Source organism: Arvicanthis niloticus, chromosome 5 (assembly GCF_011762505.2).
Source record: "Arvicanthis niloticus isolate mArvNil1 chromosome 5, mArvNil1.pat.X, whole genome shotgun sequence".
NCBI classification, from domain to species: Eukaryota; Metazoa; Chordata; class Mammalia; order Rodentia; family Muridae; genus Arvicanthis; species Arvicanthis niloticus.
The window spans coordinates 102,298,063-102,306,294 of NC_047662.1; the positions used below are offsets into that span (position 1 = coordinate 102,298,063).

The 8,232-nt window shown below is 46.8% G+C and overlaps 1 long non-coding RNA gene across 1 annotated transcript; it reads right to left on the reverse strand.

The window, feature by feature from the left end:
• Positions 1-3,261: 3,261 nt before the first annotated feature.
• Positions 3,262-7,556, reverse strand: LOC143442245 (uncharacterized). The gene is made up of 2 exons (XR_013110259.1): positions 7,250-7,556; positions 3,262-3,613 (listed from the first exon to the last, which is right to left on the reverse strand). It is a non-coding gene; the product is annotated as an uncharacterized LOC143442245 (long non-coding RNA).
• Positions 7,557-8,232: the final 676 nt, after the last annotated feature.

Here is an 8,232-nt window from a genome sequence, read left to right on the forward strand (position 1 = left end):
ACCAAACCTCAGAGATCAGAGCCAACTCTCAGATCCTTTCTTTGCCTAATAGAACAACTCATGTGTAGTGAACCAGGTTTCAGGGTCCTTCACAAAACTGGCCCGCCATGGAGACAGAAGGAAGTTGCTTTCTCAGAATCTTCTCTGATTTAAGTGAGACGTTCTACCACAGGGGATGGCCTGGGTTGGGCACATCAGGTAACAGGACAGAAGGCAAGTCTGGACAGGTGGACAGTGGAGCCTAGGCTGTGGGGTAGGGTGTGTATACTAGTCACAGGGAGTGGAGAGGCCACTCTAGAACCTCAGTAGAGGTCAAGGATTGGAGAATGACTCCCACAGACTGGCTGTCCTCACTTGGTGACTCCTTCCAGGAACTGCAGGGAGACGCTGGTTTACGTCACATCTCTGTCATGAGGTTGGAGAAGGGCTAGAAGGTAGAAAGCTGGCCCCTTTATGAGGTCTGAGCTCATAGGAAGGAAAGGCAGTCCCGAAAGCAGGAGGGATTTGAGTTAGGTGACAGGAGGGTCAGGTAATGGCAGAGCAGGAAGAATGAGCTACCTCCTTATTTGTGCTGCTCCTGAGGAGGAAAAGAGAAAGCCAGAGCAGCCAGCCCTGCTCTGAGAGAGAGGGCTTCTGAGGCAGGAGAGATGGCTGGGAAAAAAACCAAAAACAGCCGGGCAGTGGTGGCGCACGCCTTTAGTCCCAGCACTTGGGAGGCAGAGGCAGGTGGATTTCTGAGTTTGAGACCAGTCTGATCTACAGAGTGAATTCCAGGACAACCAGGACTATACAGAGAAACCTTGTCTTAAAAAAACAAAAACAAACCAAAAAAGAAACAAACAAACAAGAACAACAACAACAAAAAAAATCCCAGTAATTTCAGCTAGGGTTTGAGAAACTCATAGCCAAGCAAAACACCCAGGCCATACCTGGATGTTGCTGAGTTGTTTCTCTATGACACGGGGATATCCTCCTTGGTCATATTTAGCTATGGCAATCCAAATATAAAGCCTGGAGACTCTCCTATATGTGGTTCCGCTGAAGTCCCAGGCACTGACAGGAGACACATCTGTGACATTAGCTGAACAGAGTGAAAAGGGGGTGCCTGGACTTGAGAGCACAGTGCCACTTAAGGATGCCGATAACCTGATGAGGCTAACCCTTCTAAAGGCCCTCACAGTAACAGGGGTGTCCTGACGTTGCCTTCCCAGACATCTGAGGCCCTGGGATAAGCCCCTCTCATCAGACTTTTCCCACCTTATTTTCCAAATCTCAGAACCTATACCTCTGCCCCTCAGTGCTACCTAACCGACTCTACGAGAATTTACCGAGGGTCTTCTTCACCAACTATGCTTTTCCCAAGCATCCTGAAATAAGAAAACTGTGGGTTCTTGTGCTCATCCCTCCTCCAAAAGAAAGCTGGCCAAAGAAAAACAATGGAAATAGCCCAGACTGTGGGCCACAGAGGGAAGAAAGCCCAAACAGCTGTGGGAATCCACTGAAGGTGTCACACCCAGTCCAGGGGAGGCAGGTTCTGTGGATCCTGAGCTGGAAGAGCCAGTTGGCATTTGCCAGGGAGAGCTCTGTGCATTGTGTGCTGGAGACACGCCAGCAGGCTCAGAGGGAGCCATGTGTTAAGTCTTCAAGAACTCTGCAAGGCTGCATGTTTCCTACTTTAAGAAATTAACTTATGCAAACATGTAATTAGCTAAATTATTTAAAAAACAAAGGTGATATATAGTTGCTTGCTAATTATTTCTCCATTTTGCTATTATCTGTGTTCTTCAAAGTACTGGCATCTACTGTGTCTTCAAGGGGAGTGAGCACATAATATTGTGCAGGGCTGCCTCTCCCCAGCTCCTCGTTCAGTGACATCACATGGATAGTCAAAAAAGGCCACTCGAAGCTGATTGAGGTCCAGGGGTTGTCAAACCACACCTAGCAGGTCAAATCCAGCCAGTAAGCTAAGAAAGGTATTTGCTGGGCCTCTTAACACAGGCCTGCAGTTCCAGGGACCCAGGAGTCTGAGACAGGAAGATGGGTAGTTCAAGACCGGCTTGAACTGCTGAGTTAGCAAGTACAAGGTCAACGTGGGCAATTTAGTGAGAAGTTGCCTCAAGATAAGTAAAAAGTGGGCTGGGTGATAGCCTTGTGGTAGGGAACTTGCATATTGGCATGAATTAGGTCCTAGGTTCAGTCCTTAATATCATGAATACACACAAAGAAAAAATAACAGAAAGAGGCTGGCAAGACGGCTCAATGGGTGACTTGTTGCGAAATCCTGACAAGCCGATTGTTTTTCATTTCTGGAATCCACATAAAGGTGGAAGTTGAGAAATGAGTTCTTAAAGTTGTTCCCTGACTGACTGCCACGTGCGTGACACACGCCACCAACCCTATCTCCAAAGCTAGAAATCCGTGGTGGTGCTTATCTAGCAGAGGTAGATGGATTGGGAATTTAAAGCCAGCCTTGGTTACATAGTAGGTTTGAGGCCAACCTGAGTCACATGAGACCCAGACTCAAAAAAAACCCGAGATGTTGGGTGGTGGTGGCACACCCCTTTAATCCCGGTACTCAGGAGGCAGAGGCAGGCAGATCTCTGTAAATTCGAGGCTACAGAGAAATATAGTCATCAAAAACCAACCAACCAAACAAACAAAAAATGTCAAGATGAGGTTCAAGAGACAAAACAGGGCTTTTTCCCCCTAGGTATTGTGGCACATACTTGTAGTTCTAGTACTCAGAAGGTAGAGGTAGAATGGCCTAACCATAGCTCAAGGCCAGTTTCATCTGCTTAACAAGTTTCAGGCCAGTTAGCATTGAATAGCAAAATCATATTCAAAATAACTAACAACTAACTAACTAACTAAAACCCCAAAAAGCTAAAAGGTGCTCACTATCAAGCCAGACAAGTTGAATTTGATTCCTGGGTCTCAAATGGGGAATAACTAACTCCAGTAACTTGTTCTCTGACCTCTACAAGTGCCGTGGGACAAATCACAAAATCATACACACACCACACCACACACACACACATTAAAAAAGTAGTCACAGAAAAAATTATAGACTAGCAAAATGGCTCAGTTTAATGGTGCGTATTGCCAAATCTAATAACCTCTGTTCAATCCCTGCAGTGAAAGGAGAAAATGGAAGATTTGTCCTCTGACTTATGGACACCAAGGCACATGTATAACCCCCATACATATATGCATGCATATATACATACATACATACATACAAGGAATAAATGTAAAAAAGAGTCACAGCATTGAGAAATTTATTATAGTTTCAACAATTGTAAGCTTATATTTTTCAAAACCTACTTTAATAAGGGTTCTTAAATGCTTCAACCTTCCTTATAGCCCACTGACCATAAAAGTTGAAGAAGATGGCTTAATAGGACACAGGGGCAGGGGGATATGGACCTGTTTATAAGTATTTCTTTGGGGTGATTCCAATCTTTATTGTCTGCAGTCCTGTCTGCTAGCAAAATAGCAAACACAAATCAGCAGCAGCAGCTCAATCCAGAAGAAACTGCAAGGCTCCACCCATTGACTGAGTCAGCAAAGCGGCTGCGGGAACACCACCAGATGTTCTTTGGTGCGTTTCTCTCTACAAAGTTACCACAATCGGAGATCAGAGAAGAAAGCAAGGTGAACCAAAGCCAGCGTGTCAGCCACTGTCTGTTGGGTTATACTCTTTCCAAACATCACATGACCTCTCAAGCATCTGCTCCAGCAAAACATCACATGCCTTTCACCAGATAGCATCCAGAAAAACACCACATGTCTGTTCTCAGCAAAATATCCTCTCCTAAGTCAGCTTCCAGAAAAACATCACATGACACAGTTGAGTCCCCTACTCATTCCTCTTTTATATAAATGAAAGCTTCAGCCAACATTCACTGAACTACACTCAGTTGCTGTCATCAGTAACTGTCGAATTGGTCCATCATTTAGCATTTGTTCATGTTTGGTTTTGTCAAACTCTTGAGTTGCAACCAGAGATTGGCTGCAGATACAAGGGCTAGCAAAAATTATAGAACATTGTTATTTTTGTTTTATTTGGGTAGGGTCTTGTTACACAGTGCAGGCTAGCCAGGATCTCATTATGTAGCCCAGGCAGCCTCATACTTGTGGTAATCTTTTCCCTCAGTGTTGGCACTATAGTTGTGCACCACTGCCTGGCGTCTGTAGAGCAATTGATTCTAAACCCTAAACTACACTGGATATTTTCAACATTATTGTAAATTATGCACAATTTTATATTTTTTATGCCAGTGAAATTTCACAAGGGACATAGATACACAGCATATCATGGATATATATTTAAAACACAGAACCAGTGGCTAAAAGCATTCACTAGCACACTATGAGAGAGCAGGCTCTGGAAAACAAGGTCGAGCGGGAGAGAGTAGGGTTGTTTAAGGCAACATGGGAAGTCATGGGGCTGGTAAGATGAGACTTGTGAGCAGGGATAAAGAGACAGACACCATCCTGAAGGCTGTGTGGAACTGGAGGAGGATCAGAAAGGCAGTGAATTTATATGTGTTTAAAAGGTTTTGCTGGCAACTGTATGAAGATTGGCTTGCTGGGGAAAGACTATAAGGGACTAATTTAGTGCAAGGGGAGAGAAAGAATAGGAACTATGTAAGAGTAGTTACGATGACCAGTGTGGTGGTTAATTCTGACAACTAGACTCTCCTGGGAAGAGTATTAACTGAGGAATTGTCTAGATCAGGTTGGCCCCTGAGGATTTCTCTTGAGTGTCTGAACTGGTGCGGGAAAACACAGTCCAGTAAGGGTTGCACAGATCCCTAGGAATGGCATCTTATACTATATACGAGAAGAAAGCTTAGCTAAGTAAGAGCAAGCGAGCACAGATGTGCTTACTCCTCTCTGTTCTCGACTGTGGATAGGATGTGATCAGCTCCCTGTAGCTACTGATGCTGTAACTTCTCTGTGGTGATGGACTAGAACAGAGAACTGTGAACTTAAATAAATCATTTCTCTCTACGTTACTTCTTGTTGGGATAATTTATCCTGAAGGTGTTTCCTACAGGGCACTTGGGTTGAGCAAAAGTCTAAAATGATAGTCTTAGTCTACTCAACCCCAATGTGTGTGTGTGTGTGTGTGTGTGTGTGTGTGTGTGTGTGTTGTGTACACTGGGGACTGAATCTAGAACCTTGTACTTGCTAAACTTGTGCTATATCACTGAGCTACACCTCTGACCTATCAGATATATGTTTAAAAAAAAAAACTGAGGTACTTTGTTTACATGTATGAAATTAAATAAGTTCTTAAAGGAGATTTGCCTTTGTCTAGAGTCCTGGTTGGATGTGTAGGTAGAGTGGAGGCAGAGTGTTCCAGGGAGCTTGGAGATTCCTATCTTGATGGCTCAGCACATCCCAAACCTGACAGGTGACTCATCCCTTATCCTAAAATGACTCTGTTCAGGAAATGTCAGAGGTCTGCAGAATGTAGCCCCCCTGCTCATATCTATAGCTAGCTATGTTGTGCTGTGAACTTGGATGGATCTGTATATAAACAGACTATCACCATGCATGCAGTTGGGGTGGCCTGTCTGGGGAGGGTAACTGAGGCAGAGGCACTGTAAAGGAACCAAGAGTACTTCCCAGAGTACGTGGGCAGGAGTATGAGGTGTAGCTTCAAATCCTGGTGAGCCACTAGAGAAGGAGGCGGACTTGGTGGTGGCAAGGTGTAAGGGGGTGCCTGCTTGTAGCCCCTAATCCTTCTATTAAATTACTCAAGGAATGCCAGTGTCCACTGTGGAAAACACAGTCTTCCCAATTTCCCATATACCCAGGACACCCACGACAGCTCACAGGGGATTCATGGCAACCTTCTTTCTCAAAGAGCCTGGCTGGCACAGCTGGCAGAGCCAGACACCCTAAGTCTGTGGTGATGATGGCTGGCACCTTTTCTATTTATTTTTTAAGCCCCCCCCCCATCCCCCCTACCACTGCAGGTCACAGTGGCTCCCACAGCCTGTCCATGAGAGGGCATACACAGGCTATGGGCTACAAGGGCCGGCCTACAGCTGTGGGTGAAAGGGAAGGTGGTGGTGGGTTCAGATGTCAGTGCTCCATCCCACCCCTCTGCACACACTGATCTGTGGGAATACACAGAGAGCCTCAGGTTGCCCATGGAACTTGCTCGGAGGGAGGTTTCTGCACCAGCCTGTGTTACATGCATACACCAGAAGTGGACGTGTTGGCCCCTGCCCCAGTGCCTTAGGCCTGGTTCTGCTTTCCTGATTTGTTCTGTGATCTGAAAGATCCCTGAAGTGGGGCAAAGAGTCTGGGCCAGGAGCCAGGAAGTATGAACTGCTCCAGGCTGTCACACAGTAACTGTCAGAGGTTTCTTTAACTTGCCCACTCTAAAAACCAGAGGGGTAGTAATCCCTTCAGAGTTGCCATGCACCCCCTATGAGCTGTCATGGGTGTCATGGGTGTATGGGAAATTGGGAAGACTGTGTCTTCCTTCCACAGTGGACACTGGCGTTCCTTGAGAAATTAAATGAAGGATCAGGGGCTACAAGCGGGTAGGGAGCAGTGGACTTGCACTCTGTTGAACTGTGTGTTTAGCCTTTTGGAGCCGTGAAGCATTAGCGTTCCGGGGCTGGGCTTCAAAAACAAATTAGCAGTGTAACAGGTTAAGACCTGTCTGTCGTGAAGCTGAGAAAGTCTCTCCACCCATCCCTGCCCCTAGGCAGGGACCCAGAGGTGGGTGGGTGGGGCTGTGTTGAACAATAGAGCTCCCCCAGCTGAGAAGCCTGGACTAGCTTCTGTCCCTCCCTCATTTCCCCACCCGACACTTGTTGCCTTTTAGGTTCACGCTTTCCGAGTTCAGAGATTTCACCCTCAGGCTGTATGTAGGCTTAGCTAGTGCAAACAGAGACAGCGCTGAAGTCAACACAACCAGAAGTGAAGCAGGTACATGTGACAAGCGGTGGGTAAGAAAACTTGGAAGCCACTCGAAGATGTGTGAGCAGCCCTGAACGGAGCCAGTTATTTCCCTTAGAAAAGGACCCTCAGGGCTAAAGCCAGGCAGGCTAGTCTCTCAAAGCAAGGTGGAGTTTTCTAGCTAGGTGGGTGTTCCCAGCTGGCTGATGCCTGAAGGGATCTCCAGCCCAAGAAATCAGCATATATCGCCAGTAGGGGGGCGCTAGTACCAGCCTCATGTGGACTGGAAGTCTGAGGATTGAGAGTTGCCCCCAACACTTACCCCAGCCCAGTTGTCACACTCCAGGGGTCAGGCTGGCTGCTGCAGGAAAGAAAGACATGAGGCTAACTGGGTGGGCCAGGATGCTGGGCCAAGCAAACAGCCTGTAAATAGAGAACCATCGGATTCTTCCCACTTCTCCTAGGAACTTGGAGCTGCGAATTCATGCAGATGCTAAGAGACTCTCCCCATCCTATTTGCAGACAGGCTGCTCTCCAGGATAAACTAATTCTCTTCCACAGAGGGCAGAGGGGACTCAGGTCTTTCAACACTGTGCTCTTGCTGTGTTCCCTCTGAAGGAAGGATCCTGGAATCCCTGTCCCCAAAGAACTCAGAAGGCCCCGTGTCCTTAAAAGGCAGCCTGATCAGGCCTTGTCACGCCTGGATCCTCTAACAGTTCAGTGATTTTGAGCCACCTGCCTCCTGATTACACTGGAGATTGGAGGGTGCCTGAAGCAGCCGGGCCTCCTGATTATGCCAGGGGTTCAAGTTGAGAGGCCAGGCTGCAAAGGAAGGGCTGGTAGGCCAGACCTACATGCTGGGAATTTAGGTAGAATCCTGGGCTTAGATCTCACTGCTCGGGAAATGAGTATATAACATCCCACTACTGGACTCAGGGTCAGGGGAGGGGCAGCAGACTCTTGCTCAAAGTCCCTCATCTAGTACCGAAAGTTACCAGGCACCTACCACACTCCATAGCAACTCAATCTCTTCCTCCAACCCTGGTGAAGATACCCAGATAGGTCTTGTACCAAAACTTACTAGTATTTTTTTTTTTTTTTTTTCGTTTTTTGAGACAGGGTTTTTCTGTGTAGCCCTGGCTGTCCTGGAACTCACTCTGTAGACCAGGCTGGCCTCGAACTCAGAAATCTGCCTGCCTCTGCCTCCCAACTTACTAGTATTAATGAAAGGGTTGAAATGGATCCAAGCTCACAGGATCCTGTTTACAAAGCCTGAACTATGAAGGACTCACCGCGAAGACACAG